Raw genomic sequence first — 13380 nt, 5'->3', positions numbered from 1 at the left:
TGACACGACTCACAACTCCTACACTGGCACACAGAACTCTGAACCTCTGAACCAACACATTCCAGTTAGTAGGCCATTAATTATCACTCCCTTGAGAGAGCTTGACCAATTAGGGAGCTGTTTCCATGCCTCTGCTATCACCAGGCAGACTTACTCCTTCACATGACCTTTTGGCTGGCTGCCAAACCTTAATTGACTCTGTGTGAGTAGCTGCATGTACACAGTTTCCCAACAGCCCCTCCCTCCTCTGTCATGGTATGGAGCAGCAACTCAGCTGAAGGGAGGTCAAGTATGCGGTGCAGCCCCACTGTGTCATCTGCTATTGCCTGTGACATTCCAGGTGTTTTTGGACTACCCCTCCCAACTTCCCTGGCTTTTGGTCATGCAGTCTGAAGCTGCTGGAGACTGGAGACCAACAGGATCTGATGTCAGGGGCTGGCTTGTCAAGAAGGAATAGTGAGAGGCTACAGCCAGGGAGAAGCATCAGAGAAGCATCAGAGGAAGAATGGTGGGAGGCTCCAGCTGGGGAACCCCCAGGGAAGCATCTGAGGGTGTTACATGTAGCAGAACAAAAGGCATGAAGAGCCCCTCCCTGAAGGAGTTTGAGCCTATTGGGAAGACAGCCAGTTGGAGAGGAGCCTTCTGAGGAAGTGGGAGGCTCAGTCCTCATAACTGCTTCATCAGGCTTGTCCTATCATGGAGTTCTCTGTTGTGTTTTGTCTCTCTGAATAAAGAATCATCCTTACTGCTCATCTCTGAGTTTCTGTGCTGAACTGCAGCTGAACCAGCCTTGACATCTGGTGGGCCACAGATTCCCCATCTGTGATAAAAGCTGTCCCATTTGTTGAGTCCACTAGAGAAAACTTATTGCAGGTTCTACTGCCATTGAAATGGGTTGTTCTCGGCTCTTAATGAATCAAGAAGAAGAAGAAGAAGAAGAAGAAGAAGGGGAGGAGGAGGAGGAGGAGTTTGGACTTGATATCCCGTCTTTCACTCAACTTAAGGAATCTCAAAACTTCTAACAATCTCCTTTCCCTTCCTCCCCCACAACAAACACTCTCTGAGGTGAGTGAGGCTGAGAGACTTCAGAGAAGTGTGACTAGCCCAAGGTCACCCAGCAGCTGCATGTGGAGGAGCAGGGAAGCGAACCCTGTTCATTAGATTACGAGTCCACTGCTCTTAACCACTACACCATGCTGGCTCTCAATAATGACCTCTTGTGAGGGGGAGGACAGTTAAAAGCTCTCTGAGTCTTTGGTGTTCCTATGTTTATCCCAGGCTTCTGCCAAGGCTCCCACCTCCACAAAATCCCCAGACCAACTCTGAATCATGACATGATGGCAGCATTGATTCAAAGGGAGAAGGCAAGGCGAGAGGATGCACAGCTTGTAGTAGAAGCAAAACAATATTTTTTAAAAAAAAAATAAAAAAGAGGAAAACTACTACCCCCCCCCCAAAAAAAAAAATCATGTAGCTTCTATTGTTTTATTCTGTTTATTGCAGATCCACAGCCAGGGCAAAAGATTTTGTGCTCACTTGAGGAGCAAAACAATGTGGGGGTCACTGTCCTGAGTGAAAGAGAGAAGGGGAGGTATCTGTCATGAATGAGCCAGTCATCAGGGAAGGTTTGCAACCAGATCCCAATGAAGGCTTGCAACAAGCTGAAGAAAGCTGCCAGGAACAGAGAGGGTTAACTGCCAGGCAGGCTGAGCATCAGCGAGTGCCAACTCCCCCACCCCTTGGAATGCCAGTTGATAAGAGAATGGCTGGGAGTGAGCCGGAACCCAGCCAACGCTCTACTGGCGAGAACAGAGAAGGAAGCAGTTTGTCAAAACAGGAAGAGATTGGAGCTAAGCCAATCCCTCCTAAGGGCCAATCCTCCACCAGGGCCAGGACTTTTTCAGTGACGGCTCCAACTTGGTGGGATGCTCTGTCCCACGAGACTAGGGCCCTGCAGGACTTGATCTCCTTCTGCAGGGCCTGTAAGACAGAGCTATTCCACCTGGCCTTCAGTTTGAATTAGCCTGATCCTCTATTCCCTTTTCCCTTTCCTCTTCTATGAAGAAACCCTTTCTGGGACCCCACATTTAAACTCTTCCCTGATCTCCTTACTGGCCCTAGTAGGACCAACTTGACCAGTTAGCCCTGGTGATCATTTGATGTCTACTGACTGGGTCCCCCCCCAAAAAAAATGACCCCTGAATTTTTGAATTTTATTGATATTGATGGTGCTGAGCCATTCCCTCCTAAGAATAGACTAAGGGGAGGACTGTTAGACTGGAAACAAGGCAAAAGGCACGAAGTGAGAAAGTTCGATATCTTCTGTAAGCAGAAGGGAAGCTCAGAAGGATCATCATGACTGATGAGACTGGCAGCTTATTAGAGCCGTCCAGAGAACTCTGTTTCTTTTTGAAATAATTCTTCCTTTTTAATTAACTACGCTTGTTGTGTTTTCAAGACGGGAACCGGGACTCCTGAAAACCTAGTATCTGAAAACCTAGATTGGTGATTTTGGAATTGGATACCTTTTAAGCCCCAGATTCAAAATGTTTAGCAAATGGAGGATAAGGCTATCAATAGCCACTAGCTGGAGTCATTATGTCTCTGGATACCAGTTCCTGGGAATCACAAGTGAGAAGAGAACTGTTGCAGTCAAATCCTGATTATAGGCTTTCCATTGGCATCTGGGGTGGATCTACACACAGTGGAAAAACCCTGCTATAAGTAAGTCAGAAATTAAATTGTTATAACAAAAGGGGGGAAAAACACTATGGAAAATCAGATAGAAACTTTCTTTTGCTCTCCAGTGCTACCTGGTGTTGCATGTTTATAACACATTCAAAAGACTATTTTTTTTTACTAATGTAGCTGAGTCCTTGATTGGCCACTGTAAGACCAGGATATTGGGCAAGATGGTGTGATCCAGCAGGGCTCTTCTTATGTTTTTACATCTCTTCCCTTTTCTAGTTGACACACATATTTGCCTTGGACTATAACCGACAGAGAAACAGGCCATATATCTCATACCCTTGAACATTCTGAACTACAACAATGCTTTGGGAGCTTCTATTAAATGACTTAGCAGATGCAATCTTATTTCTTTTATAAAAATAAATGAAGACAAGACAGGAGAGAAGATCAGATAAGTCAAATAAAACTGGCAGAAGTGGTCTAAAGGTTGACTTAACCTTTCTGCAGGTGCTATAAAGGATAAGTCATCAGTTTAAAAAGAAGAAAAAAAATTCAATGAATGCTCCAAATGTTCTTAAAAGGCATTTTCATTAACTTTGGTTTCCTTCAAGGTTCCTCTAGTAATTCATTAGAGGCATCACAGAAAATGAAATGAATGGCACAAAAAGTGAGTTGTCTGTGGCATAAATTATATTTGTGTCAGGCTTTTGTGGTCCTAAGGGACGTGGGTGGCACTGTGGTCTAAACCACAGAGCCTAGGGCTTGCTGATCAGAAGGTCGGCAGTTCGAATCCCCGCGACGGGGTGAGCTCCTGTTGTTCGGTCCCAGCTCCTGCCCACCTAGCAGTTCGAACGCACGTCAAGTGCAAGTAGATAAATAGGTACCGCTCCGGCAAGAAGGTAAACAGCATTTCTGTGTGCTGTTCTGGTTTGCCAGAAGTGGCTTAGTCATGCTGGCCACATAATCCAGAAGGTGTCTGCAGACAAATGCTGGCTCCCTTGGCCTATAGGGTGAGATGAGCGCGCAACCCCAGGGTTTTCCACAACTGGACCTAGGTCAGGGGAACCTTACCTTTACCTTTGCAGTCCTACTTTATTATAATAGATTAGGATCGTGGATGTATGCATCACAATACTCTGGGTAGTCTCTGGAAAGAGGGACCCAATCCTTTTCAAGGTTGGAACAAGTGTTTCCCCATGATCAGAACAATCTAAACCTGACTGCAGACTGTAGTAGTCTGCACAATGTACATGTACAATGATTTGGGGATGACATTTCCCTCTTCCACAAGTTTTGAGAAGAAAGTCCTCTGCTGAAGGCTTTCTACTCTCAGCTAAGCATTGCAGTGTTTTACATTTCAAAAGGAGCTTCAGGAGGGGGCAGTTCAAAGCAGAAAATTGATAAGGGAAGCGGTGCTTAACCCTTTCCCCATCTGATATTTCCCCACTTCAAATCAACACACACACACACACACACACACACACACACACACACCAGTTCCCCCTAGGAATCCAAAATTGGTTTTAAGAACCCACCTTCACTCACTACTTCTCCAGATTGAATTCTCCCTTTCTGAAGTAGTTCTCCCCCCTCCCCCCATTTATTATTATTATTACAAAAGCCAGGACTGAATCTGTTCCTACCTAGGGATGCCATACATCTGGATTTTCCCAGACATTACCAGGATTTCAAAGATGGAACTGGCATCTGGGGGAGGGGGGATTCCTGAAAGGTGGCAACTCTATACTCCTACCCCCCAGAGGAATACCAGCAATCCCAGTTACCAGAGGCAAGGGGAGTATGTGTGGCAGAAACAGTGGCTGTGGCAATGGGACGGATTTTCTGACAGTCCACTGTGGGATAAGGTGTGATCTGACTCACCATGCCATACAACTTGCTACAGATTAAGGATACAAAGTCTAGCAGTTTAAAAAATGCCCCAGAAATGTATCTTTATATCAATGGAATCCCCCCCCCCCAAATACCAATTCAGCAGCTCACAATGTTATTTGCAAGTGTTATTTTACAAAATGCCTCAAGGAAATCAACAACTATCTGATTTTTAGAAGACATCTGAAGGCAGCCCTGTTTAGGGAAGTTTTTAATGTCTGATGTTTTATTGTATTTTTAATATTTTGTTGGAAGCCGCCCAGAGTGGTTGGGGAAACCTAGCCAGATGAGTGGGGTATAAGAAAGTAAGTAAGTAAGTAAGTAAGTAAGTAAGTAAGTAAGTGTTTGTTCCACACTTTGCAAGAACCTGGTTCTTCAATATGGCCTCCCCTAGACTTTGGAACCCCTTGCAAACTGATATTAGGCAAATACACTCACAATATTGTTTTTGGTGCCTGCTTTAAACTTTTTTTAGTTAAGCAAGCCTGCACATTTGAAATGTATCTTAATATGTAAATGGATGGCAGCTATTAACCTCTTAACAAAGCAAAACAAAAAGCAAAGCAAAGCAAAGCAAAGCAAAGCAAAAATCCCATGGGTTTTATCATCAGTTGTGCAAATTTCTCTCTCACCTTCCATCCCTGCACTATGAGAAAACACCTAAAACTATTTTATGAAGAAGAAATTAAGAAGAGTAGTTGTTTTCGTACCCAAACTTTATCTAATTCAACCACAACTCTACCTTCATCTTCATTAACTCAAACTTTCTCTAGACTTTAACTAAATTAGGCCCTGTATTATCAGGGAACTGTTAAGATTAATTTTCAGGAAAACGCTATTCTAAGTGAGGGTCCTTTAAGTGAGCAGGCATACAATCTCTCTACAGCAGTAAAGCTTTATCCACAGTAAAACACCTGAGTAACAAGAGGCAAGAAATAAGGCCATTTCATCATTTAAACTGCAACTACCTCTTTATTTCCTGCTACAGTTTTGTTTTTTTAAGGCTTGGAAATGTTTAAAATTGAGACGGTTCTCCCACTGATAAAATACAGTGAAGTGGAGGAAAAAGCAGGAGGGGAAAATCAATACCCAAAGAACTACTTACTACTTTATTTTTCTCGTTCTAGATCTTATGCACTTTCTCATACTGTATATGGTTGAACAGTCGTCTTTTATTTTCTTTTAAAGTGACATTATATTGTATTCTTATTTTTTGCGCCTGTCCTTTTGGGCAAGAATATATTTTGTAGATGGAGTTCTTTCTTTCCTGTTTCATTTTTATTTCTTGTATGGGAAATGTTGTATGAGGGATGGGGTTTCTGTTCCTTTTCCTCTTCCCATGTAACCCCAAAATCTGCTCCAAAAAGCCCCCCAAACATCCGATCTGATTTTGAGGGTTCAGGGGGCTGGTTTGGAAGGGACAGGAGAATTGGGCACATGGAAATTGGTTGCACAAGCAGAGCTGCAATGTTGGATACTGCTTATATTTTCTAAGGGGGTGGGGAACTACTTTCTGGTCTAGCGCAATCTTCTTTCTTTCTTTTTGTGAAGCCCCAGACATGCTTGGATTATAAAACTGTGGTGTTGCTTTTGAAAAATGTAAGATATTGATCCCAAACTTGGAGCATAGCAATTACCTCTTATTTTCTTCAAAGTTTCATCACATTTTGAAAGATAGGCATTCATGAAGCATTGTCAAAGCCGCCAGGAATGATTCCTTTCTGGTGCTCTAAAATTGGGTTGTACTGGATGATTCAGGAGGGACACACAACAGTAAGCTTCACAGGCACACTGGCAACTTCTTGCCTAGAGCACAGATCTTGCCAAGCCACTATCTTTCAAAAGGGCAAAGGGAAAGGAAAAAGGAAGGTCGCAGTTCTGTGCACATGTGACTATAGTGCTTTGCAATGTCATCAGTGTGGACACAGCTAACGACAAAGCACTTAATGTGTGGAGGGTCATGACACAGTGGCAAGACATAGAGCAGGGGTCGGCAAGGCTTACTGGGCATGGGTTGGATCACTGGGATGGACCAGTGCAGTGTGACACCGAAAATTGCATCTGTGCCTGTCTGTGGCGCCAAAAACCGCTTCTGCGCATGCCTGGACGCAGAAAACCGCACCTGTGCAGAAGCGATTTTCGGCATCTGGGCATGCGCTGAAGTGATTTCTGGTACCATGGACATGCACTGATGCAATTTCCAGTGTCTGGGCATGCACAGAAGCAATTTCCGGAGCCGCGGAAGAGAGTCCCTGTGTAGTGTTACACCAGTTTAGCGCAGCACACGGGGACTCGCCAAGCGGATGGCTCAGTTCAAGGGCGGCTCGTGGGCTGGTTAAACGGCCTCTTTGGGCCACTTCTGGCCCATGGGCCACAGGCTGGGGACCCCTGAGATAGAGGATAGAGCTAGTATGCTCACTCCCATAAGGAGAGTACAGTCGTCCTTGGTTCTTGAATGGAATCCATTCCAGAAATCCATTCGAGTTCTGAAAACATTCGAAAACCAAGGGGTGGCTTCTGATTGGCTGCAGGAGCTTCCTGCACTCAGGCGGAAGCCGCGCCGGACGTTCGGCTGCCAAAAAAAGTTCGCAAACACTCACTTCCGGGTTTGTGGCATTCAGGAGCCAAAATGTTCAAGTCAAAGGGCGTTCGAAAACTAAGGTACGACTGTACTAGCTTTTTCTCTGAGTCATGCAGAGTGATACAGCGGTTTCACCCTTGAAGCCCTTGTGATGAGAATTTGAAGATGACTCTTTCTTTGCAGGATGACAACTATTAGCAAGCAGTAGTATTTATGCATACGAAGGCCAATGCAATGTGTTTCTTCTTGCTTCCAAAACTCGTTCAAATCCAAGCATAAGTTATCAGTCCATTGCTGGCCTGTGTTCACACTCTGCAAAACAATGGCAAAATAACCAGCTAAACTCCAATTTCCACCCCTCCTATCTAAAGGACACATGCATGCTCACTTTTAAAGGGAGTTAACAAATTAACAAGGCAATGATTCAGCATTTCTGTGGGCTTACCCTATTTTTCGCTCTATAGGACGCACTTTTCCTCCTTCAAAAATGAAGGGGAAATGTGTGTGCGTCCTATGGAGCGAAGACGCCATAGCCCCGCAACCCTCTCCTGGCTGGCAGGAGCCTCTCCGCTGCGCCTTTCCACTGCTCCCTGACCTGCTCTTTGGGGCTGGTGGTGGGCTTCCCCCTGCCAGCCCCAAAGAGCAGGTCGAAGGGAACCTGAAGCCTGGAGAGCAAGAGGGGTCAGTGCACACCTTAAACAGCACCTTGTTTTAGAGCCGGAAAACAAGAGGGGGAAAGTTCTCCCCCTCTCTGTGCAGCGCCTCCTGCCGCTTCACTGAAGGGGCGCTGAGCAGAGAGGGGGAGATTTTTTTTCTTGTTCTCCCCCCTCTAAAACAAAGTGCGTCCTATTGTCCGGTGCGTCCTATGGTGCGAAAAATACGGTAATTGGAGTCACAAGATTTTGCAGCTGTCACATTACGTTGCATAAGTTTTCTTTTCCCCAGTGCAATTTATTCTTTGCAAAATACATTTTCTAACAAATACAGTACAAATACTAAGAGGGCATAACACCCGAAGAAGGTTCTTAACTCATATATCTGTTGAGGAATATTTTGTATAGTTAGGAAGAACAGGGTTGACCTAACCCATTTACATTTGAATAAATATGACCTTCTCACGATTGCTCTGTCTCTCAAGTATTTTTTCCAGTGTGTGTTGGTAATAGAACCTGGATGGGTGTGACCACACAAGACATAATAATAATAATAATAATAAATAATAATAATAATAATAATAATAATAATAATAATAATAATTGTTATTTATTTATTTGTACCCCCCTCATCTGGCTGGGTTTCCCCAGCCACTCTGGGTGGCTCCCAACCGAACTTTAAAAACACAGTAAAAGATCAAAAATTAAAAACTTCCCTAAGCAGGGGTGCTTTCAGGGGTCTTCTAAAAGTCAGACTAAGGGTGCATTCAGAATGGGTATTATTGCTTTAGTTTTCCTAGTTATAATGCTAGCAATTCTGTCCCTGTTTCCAGTGTTTTACTTTGCATTGTTTATTCTATTCTATCCATGACATGCTAAATTTCATTCATGCCAGTGGGCATCATGTGACAGAACAGCAGAAGTCACTAGACATGGTGCCACCCTTTATGGGCATGTCTGTTGTGCCATTACTAACCCATGAAAATGGCAGGAAATAACAGTATGTTGGAATACTGCCTCAGTTTTCATCATATGGCATGATCCATGAAAACAGTGGGAAAATTACAGTTCAAAAGTACTTCATGATTTCCCAAGCTAATGGGGTTGCAAACAAGGTGTGTGTCCCCCCCCCCCTGGAAAAAATTAACTCAGAAATGAATGTTAAACTTCTGCTACATTTCCAGAAGTGGCTTTTACATTGTGTGATAGAATGTGGAAATTATCAGGTAAGGAAATGTCAGGAAAGTAGGATAAAGTGCTGTCTGAATTAAGACTAATGCTGAACAGCCTTCCTCCTGGTAACTATGAATAACTTTGGGTTTTAGAAGAGTCCTAGAGTGCAGTCCCGAGGGATGCAGGTGGCGCTGTGGGTTAAACCACAGAGCCTAGGACTTGCCGATCAGAAGGTTGGCAGTTCAAATTCCTGCGACGGGGTGAGCTCCCGTTGCTCAGTCCCAGCTCCTGCCAACCTAGCAGTTCGAAAGCACATCAAAGTGCAAGTAGATAAATAGGTACTGCTCCAGCGGGAAGGTAAACGGTGTTTCTGTGAGCTGCTCTGGTTCGCCAGAAGCGGCTTAGTCATGCTGGCCACATGACCCGGAAGCTGTACGCCGGCTCCCTCAGCCAGTAAAGCAAGATAAGCGCCGCAACCCCAGAGTCAGTCACGACTGGACCTAATGGTCAGGGGTCCAATTACCTAGGCCTTTTTGCATTTTTTTTAGGGGTGTGTGTGAAAGCAACAGCCACTAGCAGCACCGCAGGAATTTTAATTTTCAAATATGGCCCAGGAAAAGATAATAATTTAGCATTAGAGAGTATATATATATAGTCTCAACCTAAGTTAGCAACTGTTTAGTTGAAACATTCCTAGGCTAAGCAAAAAACACACACGTCCCTCTCCTGTCAAGACCCCATTCCAACACTGAAAAAAGTGTTCAGGGATGGGGTGAATTCTGAAGCCACATGAAACTGCAATCCACTTAGTTCACCATGTTGTTGTTGCTGCTGCTGCTGTTTTTCATTTCCCAATAATGGTTTGGAATTACATCATTTTGAAAAGCAGTCTGTCACACACATACCACAACCCAACAGCCTGAATGACATTTGTCAGAAAGCCATTTCCGAGCCTCGGGAGGAGAGGGTGTTGCGGGCTGGCCCCTCCCACAAGCGCGGGGCTGGCGTTTAGCCCCGCGAGAGCCAGGGAATCCCCGGGGGCGTGCCTCTCCGCCTTCCCCCTGTCCGCCAATCGGCGGGCCGGGGAGGCGTGGCCTGGGCTATTTAAGGCCAGGCACGCCCCGGGATCTCCCTCTTCACTCCTCGGCAGCAGAGAAGTTTTTTTTTCGGAGGTTTTTCCTTGAGGTTTTTGTCGGAGGTTTTCCTTGAGGTTTTGTCGGAGGTTTTTCCTTTGAGGTTTTGTCGGAGGTTTCGTGAGAGTTTTTTGGCGCAGCGCATTCATACCACAACCCAACAGCCTGAATGACATTTGTCAGAACTCTGCACAGCCTTGTTCTGGGGCAAGATAGAAAATTTGGTCATCAACTGCAGGAACCAAGAGGAGCACGAGGATGTTACATGCGCCCCCCTCCAGCTTCAAAATTCATACCTCCAAAAAGTGACCTCTCCATTATTATTATTATTATTATTATTATTATTATTATTATTATCTCTGAATAAGATGGTGTTCTTTTTTCATTATGCAGCCTAGGAATGTATTAGCAATAGAGATACAGAGTTGCCATTAATAATCTTCCAATTCTAAATTCATTTAATTTCATTGTGCTTCTCTTCCCTGTTTCATGTTGGATTTAATAGTGACTCATAGGACTTTTATTTTGTCGTATGAATCAAATTCTACAGCCTGTGACTATTGTTTCTATGATTATCACACCTTTCATTTCACCCTGATTTGTAAGAGGTATGCTTTGAAAACTTGCCTGAAGACTTGCTTTTTCTAATTGTTCAGGGTAGAATTGCCAACATCAAATTTCACCAAATGCAACTGCAAGATGAACGTGGCAGTTCCGACTGAGGAGAAACAATCCATTGGAGGCAGAAGACGCTTGATGAGATTAGCAAAGTAACTCTTCATCCCTCTCTGCAGGACCTGATCTCATGTGGTTGGAAAGAGGTAGGAAAGGGATGTCAAAAATAAAGAGAGAAGGAGATGGCAGAAAGAAAAGAGAGAGAGAGAAGGAGATGGCAAAAGGAGAGGGGGAAAGAGTAGTATGTGGCCCCCAGCAAATTAGTCCCTCGAATTATTCTTGAGGGAATGTGGCCCTCAACAGAAAAAGGTTGCCCATTTAAGGTCTGGGCTAAGAACATTTAATAACACTTTCCACCTCATATGCTTTCATCAGTCTTTCATCAGTCACCACTGACATTGTACATTTTTGTTTTGCTTTTGATGAATTAATTTCCTCTTATTGCCAGCTACCTTGGAGGTCTGCTGTTGGGGAGAAAAGCGGAATATGGATATTTAAAATTAATAAACCATGTGAAGTTATCTTCTGAATAAAGTAGCAGTGGATATCCTTACTTGATGAAAAGCTAAAGGAAGATTGCACCCACTGTCTCTCGTCTAGTTTGGGGAGGTTCCCATTGCCTCACATGCTCAGATTCAGTCACATCAATGACAATCTCCCCATTCCCTCACCATGAAGATACAGCAGGTTAATATAGGCCTGGCTGCCTGATTTTCCATGGCGCAAAGACATGGCCCTTCTACAGAACATATGTTGTGGGACTGGGGAAGGAGGGACTTCCCAGTTTGAATGTTAATGGTAAGGCATAGTTTGCCAGACTGAGAAAGTCCACAGTAAAATCTGAGTGTGGAAGTGGGGAGAGAGGGAGTGCATGATACTGTTGCAAATTCCCAGTCTTCTGGGACATAGGTTGAAAGATCAGAAAACAAACACTTTGTCCTTCCGCTCTGGCACATGGTCTTCCTCTTTCTTCTTCTTTGGCACATGGTAATGGGAGATTCACCATGTAGATTGGGGACCTGTGGCCCTGCAGATGCCATTGGCTTATGCCTCCCATCACCCTTCATTGGCAATGCTGCTTGGGGCTGGTAGACGTTGGAGTCTGACAACATCAGGAGAGCTATGATTCCCATTGTATTATACCAGGATCTGAAGCCTTAAGGTCTTGCTGCAGGGTGCTTTTAAAAAACAAACAAAAGAGGAGGGTAGGATCTGGAAACCCCCAGTCATTCCTTGATATGGGCTTCAGAGACCTGGAACACTGTTGTGCAGATGTGGTTCACCTGGGGACCATGTGGACTCATGCAGTTTGCTATAGTTCTACACATCTGAGTCAAGCAATGACCCTAAAGGCTTTTTAGAGGTTTTCCTAGGATTAAAATGAGGATGATGAGATAGTCCTTCACTGTAAAGAATTACCCATGGAGACTAATTACTTTTTCTAGCTGCTTTATTTTCTTTTAATCTCCAGCATCAGAGAATACTCACTATAATTAGTGCTGAGACAAAAACGTCTCCCATTCGGTGTGTGAAATATGCTGTGAATCCAAGAATTGCAGAGTTGGAAGAGACCACTACAGTCATCTAGTCCAGCTGCCTGCAATGCAGGAATCTCAACGAAAGCATCCATGACAGATGGCCATCCAACCTCTGCTTTAAAACCTCCAAGGATGGAGAGTCCAGCCCCTTCCAAAGGACTTCGTTCCTCTGTTGAACAGTTTTTACTGTCAGAAAATTCTTCCTGATGTTTAGTTGGAATCTATTTTCTAACTTGAAGCCATCAGTTTGGATCCTACCCTCTAGAGCAGGAGAAAGAAGCTCGCTCCATCCTCCATGAGACAACCCTTACGATATTGGAAGATGGCTATCATATCTCCTCTCAGGACTCAGCTGTACAGCTGCAAATAAAATGTTTTGAATATATTGTAAAGTGCTATATACAATTGTGACACTGTGAGCTATAGCAAATTCAGTGCATTTTGCAAAGCAATTTTTTAAAAAGAACCGTCAGGGATAAAAAAAAATGACCAAAGACCAGCATATTTATAATACTATCTTTATTAGAAGAAGAAAAAATTAATCAGGGAAGGGGGAAACTGTGCCTTGGTGGGGAGAGCTGCTGGCCTCACTGTTGCCGCTGCCTGGAAGAGAAAAGAACAGAAAAGATTCTTAATATTTTCATTTATTATTACTGCAAGGATCTCCAAGTGGCCCACATTATTCTCCCTTCCTCATCCAATCCCTAAACTCTTCTTAAATCAGAGAACTGCCTCCCCCCCTGCCCCCCAGCCAGCCAGATTCTCTCTAGCCTCCCTGTTCTTCGTGAACAAAGATCAACACTCACCACTGGTGGAATCACTGGTGGCATCCATCCCCTGGTCCTTTGGTCTCACATAAATCGTTTGCACTCTAATCCTCCTTCCACCAACCACCACAGTATCTTCGTCCAGGGGATGGATTTTAGTGGCACGGCAACAGGAGGCCAGCAGCTCTCGCAACCTGCGCAGACAGCGGGATCTAGGAAAGAAAAGGAAGAAGGTCACAAAATGGATTGTTTCCTCAATACTCTCTATCCCCGCACTGC

At 44.3% G+C, this 13380-nt stretch overlaps 1 long non-coding RNA gene across 1 annotated transcript in view; it reads right to left on the bottom strand.

Moving 5' to 3' along the window:
• Positions 1-13380, bottom strand: part of LOC309533896 — a 395549-nt gene that overhangs the window by 381857 nt on the left and 312 nt on the right. Inside the window, exon 2 of the long non-coding RNA XR_014220491.1 lies at positions 13259-13313. This is a non-coding gene — a long non-coding RNA (uncharacterized lncRNA). The remainder of the gene's footprint in view (positions 1-13258; positions 13314-13380) is intronic.

Source organism: Podarcis vaucheri (genome assembly GCF_965113315.1).
Source record: "Podarcis vaucheri genome assembly, chromosome: 6".
Classification (NCBI taxonomy): Eukaryota; Metazoa; Chordata; class Lepidosauria; order Squamata; family Lacertidae; genus Podarcis; species Podarcis vaucheri.
Note: the sequence above shows the minus strand (reverse complement) of the source record. Positions and strands in the feature narration are given on the sequence as shown.